Source organism: Apodemus sylvaticus, chromosome X (assembly GCF_947179515.1).
Source record: "Apodemus sylvaticus chromosome X, mApoSyl1.1, whole genome shotgun sequence".
Taxonomy (NCBI): Eukaryota; Metazoa; Chordata; class Mammalia; order Rodentia; family Muridae; genus Apodemus; species Apodemus sylvaticus.
This window is the reverse complement of record NC_067495.1, coordinates 12,365,438-12,379,107: the sequence shown is the minus strand read 5'-3', so window position 1 is coordinate 12,379,107 and position 13,670 is coordinate 12,365,438. Positions and strand designations below refer to the sequence as shown.

The 13,670-nt window shown below is 44.5% G+C and overlaps 1 long non-coding RNA gene across 1 annotated transcript in view; it reads left to right on the top strand.

Annotated features, from left to right (window-relative positions):
- The first annotated feature begins 1,022 nt into the window (after positions 1–1,022).
- LOC127675000 (uncharacterized) overlaps positions 1,023–13,670 on the top strand; it is a 27,224-nt gene continuing 14,576 nt past the window's right edge. Inside the window, exons 1-3 of the long non-coding RNA XR_007975425.1 lie at positions 1,023–1,419; positions 8,940–9,114; positions 13,286–13,463. This is a non-coding gene — a long non-coding RNA (uncharacterized LOC127675000). The remainder of the gene's footprint in view (positions 1,420–8,939; positions 9,115–13,285; positions 13,464–13,670) is intronic.

Sequence of the window (13,670 nt, the reverse complement as noted above, 5' to 3'; positions counted from 1 at the left end):
ATATGGAGATGAGAAAACATTAACCAGGCATATCCAATTAGGTAAGGTCAGGTGGCAAATAGGACTCTGAGACAGGAGGTAGCTGGGGGCTTGGGGGGTATACACACTTACCAAACAGCCATGAGACCATGCACACTACGAAGGGTGTGACTGTGACTTCTAAACCTCTGGGTGGAATTACAGAAACATCTGCCCGCAGAGAGATCCGTTCATAGAAGATAAAGGAAGAGGCAGAGATAGAGTCAGGGTAGCTGCAGAGTCCTGTGCTCTCAGGACAAGGCCCAGCTGGCTAGCAGTGGGCTTATGCACCCTAGGAGAGCCCAGGACCGATCCAGAGGGACAGCTATACCAGCTGCAATGCAGGCCACTGTCACTGTCCAGGGACAGCTAGCTGTCTTGTAGAAAAGCAGAAGCCATGGAAATTCAACAGAGAATCTTTTACTATGTTTTCTTATGATACTAGAGCCTGAACCTAGGGCTTCAAGCATGTTAGAAAGTGTAAAAACTTCTCTACATTTACAGTCATATTTTTTTAATGTGTCTGGATGTTTTGCCTGCCTGTATATCTGTGCAGCACATATGTACTCTTAACTACTGAGCCATCTCTCCGGCCCTTTATTAGATGATTTTTTTTTTTGAGACAAGGTTTCACACAGCTGAGACTAACTTTATACCGTTTTGAGAAGATAGCCTTGAATTCTTGATCCTCCTGCCTCTGCCTCTCAAGTGCTATGGTTATAGCCATGTGCCACCCTGTCTGGAGTTGAGAATATGTTTATCGATTGGCCGGTATTAAATATTTTATCCTTTTTCCTTTCCTTTGTTGAAATGAACAGGGTCTTGCTGTGCAACTCTGTCTAGCCTGGAATTCACTGTGTAGATCAGGATGACACACTTCCGTCTTCCAACTGTTGAGATTAAAGTCATGTGCCACCATATCAGTTGTAGTGGCTATTCCTGGTTGTCAACTTGACTATATCTGGAATGAACTACAGTCTAGAATTGAAAGGCTCACCTATGATCCTAATCTGGAGGCTCAGAGAGATAAGTTTCTGACCTGGATCTTGGCATGGAGATCTTGAAGCATAGTGGCTATGATTTCCAGAAGATTAAGACAAGGACATCTCCTAGTTCAAGATCATCTGGGATTAAAGGCATGGAGGCACACACCTTTAATCTGGGCCACACCCTCTGCTGGAGACCCACAGCCTTTAATCTGGGCCACACCCTCTGCTGGAGACCTACAGCCTTTAATCTGGGCCACACCCTCTGCTGGAGATCTATATAAGGACATTGGAAGAAGGAAGATTTACTCACTCTTCCTTGCCTGCTTGCCTCGTGGGACTGAGAAACTGCTAGATCCTTGGACTTCCATCCACAGCTGCTGCTGATCATTGTTGGGGAGTTGGACTACAGACTGTAAGTCATCGACAAATTCCCTAACTATATAAAGACTATCCATACATTCTGTGACTCTAGAGAACCCAAACTAATACACCAGTGGTCCTGGTTTTTACATTGGGTCTTTCGGTGTATTCCAGGTTAGATTTGAACTCAAAATCCTTCTACCTCAGCCTTGTAAGTGCTAGGATTACAAGCATGCACCTCCCCCTTCCCTGGATATCCTTTGTTTTGTTTTGAGATAGAGTTCTATGCAGCCCAGGGTAGATGCTCCACCAAACCCAATTTTGTTTGATTGTTTCGAGACAGAGTTTCTCTGTGTAGCCCTGGCTGTCCTGGAACTAACTCTATGGACCAGGCTGGCCTCAAATTCAGAAGTCCACCTGCCTCTGCCTCCCAGAGTGCTGGGATTACAGGCATGCATGCCCCACCACCGCCTGGCTTACCATACCCAATTTTATAAAGTGCTAGGTATCAAACTCAGGGCTTCCTGCATGCTAGGCAAGCATCCTACCATCCGGGCTACATCCCCAGCCCTTGCTTTAAGGCCGTCCTTGCTCGTCCTGCTCTTGCTCCAGCCTCCTGAGTGCTGGGATGGTAGATGCGCCCCACCACGCCAGGCTGCTAAGGAAATGCTCTTAAATAATCTTTTGCAGCTGGTAAACAGGTGAGCAAATAATTGGAACAAGCACATCTCGGAAGAGCATCTCCAGATGCCCAATAAACACATGAGAGATCTTTACCTTCAGTCCTCATTAAGGAAAAGAGAACTCAAAGTATAAACTGCACAGAATGCTAGATGGATAAACAGTTTGCGATTAATTATTATCTTTATTTATTTATTTATTTATTTTTGGGTTTTTTTGGATTTGTTTTTTTTTTTTTCCGAGACAAGGTTTCTCTGTGTAGCCCTGGCTGTCCTGGAACTCACTCTGTAGACCAGGCTGGCCTCAAACTCAGAAACCCACCTGCCTCTGCCTCCCAGAGTGCTGGGATTACAGGTGTGTGCCACCACCACCCGGCTCAGAATTGTACTTTTAATGATCAAATTTTGAGTGTAGGATGTTTGGCTAAGAGGAAAGTAGTGGTAATATTGATTTGTCAATATTACACTGTGAGTGGAACTTGGAGAAGTGTATTCAGGACACTGTGAGTGTAACTTGGAGAAGTGTATTCAAGAAGTGTATCAGTAAAGGATAGATTCTACCTCTAGGTGGAGGTGGGTCATTGTCTCCTCTCTCAAGGGTCAGTCGATCTAGTGGGACAGGTCAAGGGACCTTGGTAAGGTTACCACCCCTAGGGAGGAGGGTCACGTCAGGATCGTATACTTTTCCTTCCCAGAATTCCCACCCTTTAATTCAGTACCATGAGGTTCAGATAAGTCTGCCTGCCTTTGGCTTTAACTATTTCTTTTTCTTTTGGATGCTGGCTACAACCCACATTGGTTTTTGTTTGTTTGTTTGTTTGGTTGTTTTGTTTTGTTTTTTCGGGACAGGGTTTCTCTGTGTAGTCCTGGCTGTCCTGGGACTCAGTCTGTAGACCAGGCTGGCCTCAAACTCAAATCCACCTGCCTCTGCCTCCCAGAGTGCTGGGATTAAAGGTGTGCGCCACCACCGCCCGGCTTAAAAACTATTCTTAACATCTCAGTCCATCTTTACTCTGTCAGTTTACTGAGTTCTTATGTACCTGTCAAGGCAAGCAGGTCAAAGAAAATCTCTCCTAAAAATGTTCTGAGGGCTAGAGAAACCGTAATGACTGGAGACTGGTAGCAGTGGGGACATGGTAAAATCCTTATAAGACAGCAGATTTCAGACCTGCTTACGATGTGGCAGCAAGAAACAGAACTGTGCTTTTATAACTGAACTGTTGTGGATGCCAGCCCATCAACAGTAGAGCTTATGAGACTCATTCATTTATAAACTGTCTTTGGTTTAACATGGGTTTGTGTCATTAAAGGTTTCTTATGTTACTGTTGAGTCAGATTATCTAAGGTTTAGATTCAGTCTGAATAAACCAGGTGGCCTGTCCTATATTGTTTTGGGGGAGTCATTAACCTTACTGTCACTAAATAAACCCCTGCCAGTGCTGTTTAAACAAAAAATAAATATTTTAAATATTAATGAGATTGAGAAGTCCACAAGAGGACCCTTATCCCCTTGCAGTATATGCTGCCATCGAAGATGGCTCTGCTGGGACTCTCCAAGATTTCTGGTAATACTTTTTTCTTTCCTGCCTTTTAATTCTGTAATTGGCAGAGAAAACAAACTCTATTCCCGTATACCTATATGATATTAATGTGAAAAGTCATTTCAGGGTATATAACATGGGGGGGGGCAGTCTGGGAAAGGTCTTCAACCTTTAGGCCTTTGGGGCCAGAGCGATGGCTCTGCTTGTTTTTCCAGAGGGCCCAGGCTCAGATCCCAGCACCCACACAGAGGCTCACAACCCTCTGGTCACTCCAGCTCTAGGGGATCCGACACACTCCTCTGGTCTCCTGCACGTATGTAATCCACAGACACACAGATCCCAAGGGTGTGTGGGTGGATATGGAAGGACTAGGAAGTATGATTGGGGTGCATGATGTGAAATTCCCAAAGAATCAATAAAAAATATTACAGTGAGAAAAAAAAAGAGACACTCTCTATGCCCATTGTTGGAAGTCCCACAGGAACACCAAGCTACATCACATTAGGTATTAGGTACCTTTAAGGGGCTGGAGAGCTGGCTCAGTGGTTAAGAGCACTGACTGTTCTTCCAGAGTTCCTGAGTTCAAATCGCAGCAATCACATGAGAGCTCACAGCCATCTATAATGAGATCTGATGCCCTTTTCTGGTGTGTCTGAAGACAGCGACAGTGTACTTACTTATAATAAATAAATAAATAAATAAATGCACTTCCAGGATCTATTAAAAGTACCTTTAAAATCTGTATGTTTATATGCATGTACAAATACAAAGCATATCTAAAACCACAGATAAATCACTCTCTGAATCTTTGGAATAAAGGGTTTAGCATCTTAGTGGAGGCCAGCTACCTAATTGGAAAGCCATATTCTAAAATAGAGTAATCCTTCTCTAATTTATACCCTCTAGCAAATAGATATGGAGCCAGGATTGAGACAGGAACCAAGAAGAGAATTATCTGTATCTTCCCTTTTAAAAGTATGAATAACGTCTGGAGAGATGGCTCAGTGGTTAAGAGCACTGACTGTTCTTCCAGAGGTCCTGAGTTCAAATCCCTGCAACCACATGGTGGCTCACAACCATCTGTAATGGGATCTGACGCCCTCTTTGGGTGTGTCTGAAGATAGCTACAGTGTACTTACATACATAAAATAAATCTTTAAAAAAAAAGTATGAACAAATTCTGAAGAAGAAGCCAGAGGGGCTGAAGAGATGACTCAGTGGTTAAGAGCACTGGCTGCAGGCTGGGCAGTGGTGGCGCACGCCTGTAATCCCAGCACTCTGGGAGGCAGAGGCAGGCGGATTTCTGAGTTCGAGGCCAGCCTGGTCTACAGAGTGAGTTCCAGGACAGCCAGGGCTATACAGAGAAACCCTGTCTCAAAAAAACTAAATCCAAAAAACAAACAAACAAAAAGAGCACTGGCTGCTCTTCCAGAGATCCTGAGTTCAATTCCCAGCAACTACATGGTGGCTCACAACCATCTGCAATGGGATCTGATGCCCTCTTCTGGTGTGTTTGGTACTCATGCATAAAATAAATAAATCTTAAAAAAGAAGAAATAGAAGCCAGAGGCCATACATTTGAGAGAGAACTTTTTTTAAATATTTTTAAATTAAACACAACTCAGATTAATTTCCAAAAGAAATATCTAGGAACATTAGCTTATCACATTGGTCACACTGATTAAATAATATCTTCTATCTGTCCTTTCCTGTTTTTTTTTCCCTTTAATTGGTCAATTAACTGGACTTGGGGCCAAGCTTATGTAACTTGTTAGGGCTTTTGGAGTTGGAACATTTTCCCTTAAAATTTAGTTTTACTAAAATAAGAATAAAACAAAAGGTAAAATTTTTAGTTTTACTCTGACCAAGAAGGAAGTTGGGCCAATTTAACAAATTTAGTTTATATGAGCACTTTCTTATAAGCCAGTTTGATAATGAAGCAAATTATATATTTTTTAAAATAAAGGCTTACAGTGCCTACAGGCATAGTTACTACCCTCTTGTTGGACCTTGTCCCTAATTGCAATGAGTAATAAACACACCCATGGTTAGCCACAGATATGCTTTGGGGTGGAGGTCTTTGGCTATAGGGCATTGGCTTCTACCCATAAAATGTCAGTAGCACATTCCCATCCCCATTGTTAGGACAGTCAAAATGTATTTAGGTAGTGCCTAGAGGACTGGGTAGTTTTGGGTGTCAAAATGACACAGGCTGAAATTATCAAAGAGGAAGGATATTCAGTTAATGAAGTGCCTCCATGAGATCCAGCTTAGGACATTTTTTCAATTAGTGATCATTGGGGAAGGGCCCAGCCTTCTGTGGGTGCCATCCCTGGGCTGGTTGTCCTGGGCTCTATAAAAAAGCAAGCTGAGCAAGCCAGCAAGTGGCACCCCTCTGTGACCGCTACATCAGCTCCTGCCTCCAGGTTCTTGCCCTGTGTGAGTTCCTATCCCGACTTCCTTTGGTGATGTGGAAGTGTAAGCTGAATAAACCCTTTCCTCCCAAACTTGCTTTTTGATCATGGTGTTTGTCAAAGCAATAGAAACCCTAAAACAACAAGATTCCCCTAAGGGGGAAAAAGCATGCCTCTGGGGCTGGAGGGATGGCTCTGTGGATAAGAGCTACTGTTACATAATGCTACAAGCATGAGGGCCTGAGTTCAAATCTCCACTAAAAAAGCCAGGCATTAGAACGTGTGTGAGCTCTCTCTCTCTCTCTCACACACACACACACACACACACACACACACTGCTATGTAAATGTATGTTTTCTCTGCCTGATGCAATTGTCCTCTCAGAGACTTACTGCCTCCGATATGCTAACCTAGTCCTAGTTCTGGAAGCTTCCAGCTTCTGTACACTCTAATCTAGGCCTAGGATGCTTTCAGCCTCTGAGACTTACTGCTGAATAAGCTCACCCTTTCTATCTTCTTTTTTAAAAAAATTTTTTTTTGAGAAAGGGTTTCTCTGTGTAGCCCTGGCTGTCCTGGAACTCACTCTGTAGACCAGGCTGGCCTTGAACTCAGAAATCTACCTGTCTCTGCTTCCCAAGTGCTGGGATTAAAGGTGTGCGTCGTGCCTTTTTTTTTTTATAAGATTTTGTAAAAATGGTTTGAGTCATTAAGTTACAGTATAACCTACCTGTTCATGTGCCTGTTATGATTTGCCCCCAAAAGATTCACATGAAGTGATGGAACCTTTAGGATCTGAGGCCTGACAGAAGGAACTTGGGCCTTGGAGCTCCACTCTCATGCCTGGACTATTGAACGCTGTCTCACGGGTGTGGGTCTTGTATGGTAAAAGATGGGAATGTGCTTATGTTTATGCATCTACAGGGAATGAGAAAGTATGGCTACCACTAAAACTTATAAAAGGAAAACTTATTACCACCTGAGACATAGATGTCTTCACAAATGATTCACAGACTATCTCGTTACTGATTTCTCCAAGAAAAATGCATGCAAGTCAACTTCAAAAGGGCTAACCTAGCCAGGCAATGGTGGTGCACACCTTTAATCCCGGCACTTGGGAGGCAGAGACAGGTGGATTTCTGAGTTCGAGGCCAGCCTGGTCTACAGAGTGAGTTCCAGGACAGCCAGGGCTATACAGAGAAACCCTGTCTCGAAAAAACCAAATCCAAAAAACAAAGCAAAACAAAACAAAAAAAGGGGCTAGCCTAAGTGATTGATCATAAAGAGACAGACAATGCAGAGACCGGAGAAACACAGAGACGGCGCAATAAATGTTATAGTTAGCTTTTTTCAGACTAAGCATTTTTTCCCTTGGGGACTCAAAACAGGAATTCTTTGTGCCAATTCATCAGGAAACAAATATATATAAGACCATCATCCCAATCCCTTAGGTTGGGATCCATGGTTTTGGTTGCTTAATGTGTTAAGGCTGTTATCATCTATGGTTTTAGGTTGAATTCCTTAATTATTGTATATTGGTAAAAATTTAAGTTTTTTGTTCAGTTATTATATATTAATAGAAATTTAAGGTGTCCTTCTATTGTATTCTTTTTTTAAAGATTTATTTATTTATTACATGTAAGTACACTGCAGCTGTCTTCAGACACACCAGAAGAGGGAGTCAGATGGTTGTGAGCCACCATGTGAGTGCTGGGATTTGTTTTTTTGTTTGTTTGTTTGTTTTTGGTTTTTGAAGACAGGGTTTCTCTGTGTAGCCCTGGCTGTCCTGGAACTCACTCTGTAGACCAGGCTGGCCTCGAACTCAGAGACCTGCCTGCCTCTGCAATGTATAGATTGTTAATGTTAAAGAAAAGGACAATTTTTCTTTTTTCTTTTTTTTAATTTTATTTTTTATTTTTTAAGAAAAGAACAATTCGGGCTGGTGAGATGGCTCAGCAGGTAAGAACACTGACTGCTCTCCCAAAGGTGCTGAGTTCAAATCCCAGCAACCACATAGTGGCTCACAACCATCTATGAGATCTGACGCCCTCTTCTGGTGTGTCTGAAGACAGCGACATTGTACTCACATGTTATAATAATAAATAAATCTTTGGGCCGGAGAGAGCAAGGTTAACCGAAGTGAGCTGAGCCAACCGGAGTGAGCGGGGCTGACTGGTGTGAGCAGAGGTCCTAAATTCAATTCCCAGCAAGCACATGATGGCTCACAACCATCTGTACAGTTACAGTGTACAGATAAATACATAAAATAAATACATAAAATAAATACACCCTTTTTAAAAAATAAATAAATCTTTAACAAAAAAGAAAAAGAAAAGAACAATTCTTAAACAGAAAGGGTATATGAAGTGGAAACATTAAGGGTTCTTTGGAAAGTCAGTTGTGTTAGCTAATTAACATTAGCTGGGGCAAACACGTGAAGGAGTGTTTTCCTGAAGTGGACACAGGTGAAAGACTAAGGCAGACTCATGAAGGAACGTTTCACTGAAGCAGACACAGGAGAAAGGATGTTGTGCTAAAGCAAGCTCGTGAAAGGACCTGTGATGAAGGATTCTTCGCTAAGGACATACGTGTAATTGGTCCACCTTACATTGGGCAGATGAGCTGCATTAGTCAGGAGAAATGCACCAAAAATCTTCTGTTTCCTCAACTCAGGTTGATTGGCAGAGTGATGTCAGCTGAGACAGATGACTCAGGTGCTGAGGACACATGATGTTTGGAGGAAGTATAAAAGGATTCCACAGCCCGGACGGAGGCTGAGCTAGGTTTGCTTACAGAGCTAGTGGCGCGATAGTTGTGCTATCTTGTCTCTGCTGGTCTTCCATTCCTTCCCTGGGAGAAGCACAGCCGAGACCTCCTGGCGCCCCTCCCGGGCCCTCCTGCTGACTTGTGCTGAGGCTGAGGCCTGGCTGTCTCTGCTAGGTAGTGTCACCCCTGCTGATTCCTGTTTGCTATCCTGACTCTACCGAACTGGACTGCGGGTGTATCTGTGAAGTGTTTGCGGGTGGATGGAGCTGCCGTGGCTGACCTGTGAACTGAACTGCCAATTTTCAGACAACACAGATGGGAGTTGCTCCAAAGAGCCATTTCTAAACAGGTGCACTTCCCCGTATCCTTCCTTTCTTTTCCACTACCTCTGGTGGGTGGTGGGCTACAAGGGAGGTTAAAGCATTTAAGAATCAGCATTAAATATAAGGGTTAATTGCTAGAGAGATGGCTCAGCTGTTCGGAGCACTGACTGCTCTTCCAGAGGTCCCGAGTTCAGTTCCCAGCAACCACACGGTGGCTCACAACCATCTGTAATGGGATCTGATGCCCTCTTCTGGTGTGCAGGCACACAAGCATACAGGACACTGTATACATAATAAATAAAAAAAATCTTTAAAAAAAAAGGGGGGGGGCTGAAAAAAGTTAAAGTTACAGATTTGAGAAAATGCTCCAGGAGATCAGAGTGTAAGTAAATTGATAGTGCATTTTCTTAATTAGTGAGTCCCGGCGGGCAGGGCCATCCCGGGCTAGTGGTCCTGGGTTCTATAAGAAAGTGGTCTGATTGGGGGGGGGGGGCTGTAGCTAAAGAGAGCGCTCAGCAGCTAAGAGCACTGGCCGCTGTTCCGGAGGATCAGGGTTCAATTCCCAGAACCTACACAGTAGTTCACAATCATCTCTGACTCCAACGCTAGGAGCTACATACAAGCAAAACAACCCATCCATATAAAATAAAGTTCAAAATGTTAAAAAAAAAGAAAAAAGAAAAAAGAAAGTGTCTGAATCACAGCAGCAGGGAACTTATGGGGAGCAAGCTTGCTGGATCCGCTCTGGCTCTGTTTGAGTTCCTGGCCTGACTACCTTCAATGATGAAAGTGATATGGGAGTGCAGGTCAAACCCTTTCCTCCCAAAGTTGCCTTTGGTCATGGTGTTTCATCTAAGTAATAGTAACCCTAACTAAGATAGCATCCTACAACTGGGGCACTCTTCGCTCCTTATGGGCATATATCCCAAGATTTTCAGTTGCTTTAATTATTTTGTGTTTATTTATCAAGATGTGAGGACTGTAATATATTGTGGGGTTTTGTTTTATGAAATGGAGTATATCATACTACGTGAGGTTTGTTCAATTTGGGGGGACTAGGGAGTCTAGGCTCTAGGGTTCATCTCTGTGGTAATTTGAATAAAAATGGCCCCCATAATAAGGAGTGATACTACTAAGAGGTGTGGCCTTGTTGGAGGAGGTAAGTAAAGGTAATTCTGGGGGATTTTCTTCCCCACTTTTGCTCACAAGTAATACTGGGGTGTCTGTACATATGCTCTGGCCCATTTTAGCTCCTGGATAAATGACACAGGAACCCAATAAGTTTATTAATAAGCTGCAGGCACTCTGCTGGGCAGATAGTCATCTGTTCTGACCCTCTGAGGGTTCCCAGCCACAGGGCCCCTTCCCTGCCTCTGAGTCCTTCCCCAGCTTGCTCTGTCCCGTGTGTGTGTGTGTGTGTGTGTGTGTCTGTCTGTGTGTGTGTGTCTGTCTGCCTGCCTGCCTGCCTGCTTGGCTGCTCTCTCCTCTCATTGCACCTCCTGGTGAATTCTCCTGGTCCCTCCTCCTCTTCTTCCTCTCTTCACCCTCTTCCTGCCTCTTTTTTCTTTTTTTCCTTGGGACCGCCAGACTGGGATGGGAAGTCTGCCCTATTCTCTTCTGCCAATTAGTCTGAGGCTATGGAAAAGAATCTTTACATCACTGAGACAGGAGATGCTCTAAATACCAGGACAATGCTCATCTCTAGACTGCCTTCTGACATCCGGACACAAATCAGCATCTGAATACACTGTGCACAAAACCATCCCCCAAGATAGGTGCGGCTTCGTTGGTGGAAATGATGCCCTAGGGGCAAGCTTTGAGGTCTCAACCGCTCAGGTCTGGCTGTAGAACTCTCCCCTCAGCTCCTCCTCCAGTACTCCAGTCTGCCAGAACATCACTTTGCTTCCTGCTCTATGGACTAAACCTCTTGAAACTGTAAGTTGGCCCCTTGAGCTCAGAACTAGACTCTTGGGTGGTTGTGGTGAGCTACCATGTGAGGTACTGAGAACTGAATCCAGGTCCTCTGCAAGAGCAGCAGATACGGTTAGCCTTTGAGCCACCCCTCCTGCCCCCCACCCCCCAGAACCATTATTTCTTTTTTCTTCCTCAGCCAACCCATCATAGGGCACAGGCCATGAGGCCATAGGTGCATACTTAGGGACAGAAGGCGTTGTAACACTGTGTTCATTAGGCAGTGAACACAGTTCTACACCAGTCAAAACAGTACATTCAGGGCTGGAGAGATGGCTCAGCAGTTTATAGCGCTGACTGCTCTTCCAGGGGGCTTGAGTTCAAATCCCAGCACCCACATGGTGGCTTCCAACTATCTATAATGGGATCTGATGCCCTCTTCTGGTGTGTCTGAAGATAGCTAGCTACAGTGTACTCACATACATAAAATGAATCTTAAAAATACTAGTCCATTACTTGTACTTTGCATTGTGGGACCTGTTCACCTTGCCTTCGGTGACACAATGCTGTCCCTTTGTCCCCTGCTACTTTTGGAGTCTACCTAGAAAAGTAAACACCAACCACTTCAAATGATATTAGGAAGAGTGTGTCTTCAGAACCCTGCCTCGTAGAGGACTAGGGTTTTCTGGTTTTGTTTGTTTTTGTTGCTCTGTATAGTCACCCTGGCTGTCCTGGAACTCGCCTTGTAGACCAGGCTGGCCTTGAACTCACAGAGTTCCACCTACTTATGCCTTCTGAGTGCAGGGATTGAAGGTGTGAGCCATTACACCTGGTGGAGGACTAGGTTTTAAACAGCAAATCCTTGTCCAGCACTCCAATTTATTTGAGCTTTCGAATCCCTTCATTAACACTAAGTCAAAACATACAAAGCATCTCCAGGTCCTCCTCAGTAGGCTTTCACCTGGCAAAGACTGTGGTGGTCAACCAATCAAATAAACTCTTGGTACCTTTTTTTGTTTGTTTGTTTGTTTGTTTGTTTGTTTGTTTGTTTTTTCCGAGACAGGGTTTCTCTGTGTAGCCCTGGCTGTCCTGGAACTCACTCTGTAGTCCATGCTGGCCTCGAACTCAGAAATCTGCCTGCCTCTGCCTCCTAAGTGCAGGCATGCGCCATCACCGCCCGGCTCTTGGTACCTTTTAAAACCGAGCTTCAATATTAAACCTAGAATCTCAGGGACTGGAAAGATGGCTCAGAGGTTAAGAGCACTGACTGCTCTTCCAAAGGTCCTGAGTTCAAATCCCAGCAACCACATGGTGGCCCACAACCATCCATAATGAGATCTGATGCCCTCTTCTGGGGTGTCTGAAGACAGCTACAGAGTACTCACATAAAATAAATAAATATTTAAAAATAAACAAAACCCTAGAATCTCTGCTCATAGGGCCCATATTGATAAACTCAGCGTGATCCAGGGTCATGTTCTGTGCATCATTCCCAGACTGCTGCTTGATGAATTAGCAAATGTATTAAGTTCTCTCATGGAGTACCTCATGGTACTGGGGACCTCACTTTCTCACAGCTAGGGCCTTGTTACAGGTGTAGAGGCAGTGGCGGACAAAGGATAGATACATCTAACTGATTGTCTCCTTCAGGGAAAGTCACTCCTTGCTCCAGAGACAGCTGTGGTGTGGAGAGGGTAATACTACAGTGGGTGGGAGGAAGGAAGGTCTCACATCCTCTGCTAGAGGTAGGAAGCCTACCTCCGGCCAATGAACCCCGAAGAACTGAGTTCAACACCCCCCAGGCTTGAATTTGCATTGTAAGTCAGCCAATCATTTGACATCAGCTTGGGTCTGGTTTTTCAGCCGCTTGGGCTCTGTGGCAGCTGCAGAGAGCTTTCTTCCAGGACAGGCTTTGTTTAGATTGTGTCTGTGCATCTTGAGTTGGCTACTTTTCTCAGTGAGCTCTTTCTTTTCTTCTGCATTTTATCCAGGGATTCACCTTCATTATTGTCTTTGCCTTCCTAGGAAATCTTTGCTTGGAAGAGGTCGATCGGGAATACTAAAGGCATTTACTTTGCATAGCCCCACCCTCTCAATCTGTATTTTAACCGAGACTGTCTTAATTGTTTTAGCACGCCTGCAGGCTCACACCTCCATACCCCCCCCCCCCCCCAGCACTGTCTGTGGCTGTAAAATGACTCTAAGAGGGAGGCAAGCTTGTTTTTGCTCCTTGCCCTTCACTCTTGTTGGCTTATCCAATCTCCACCCCTGCTGTTGACTTTGCAGATAGTTAGGTAGAACGAGCCTTTCCAAGTTTCCAGTCAGGATTGAAGACCTGCAGCCCTCCAGGAATCTTCCAGGCCTTCAGTGCCAACCTGGGACTACTGAGACACACAGCCTTGTGGACTGAGCAGCTGGGCTTCTCTGTCTCTCTGGTGGGATACAGCCATTATCGGACCAAATGGTAAGCCAATCTAATTTTGTTTTGTGGACAGGGTCTCTCTATGTAGCCCTGGCTGTCCTCCAACAGGCTATGTAGACTAGGCTAGCCTGGAACCCCCTGTTAATGTATATTCCTTTTGTTCCTGTAGAGAACCTCCCCCCCTTAGTAAAAAGGACTCCACCCTCCTGAATGCTCTCTTATATGAGTAGGTCCTATCTTTCCTCTGAC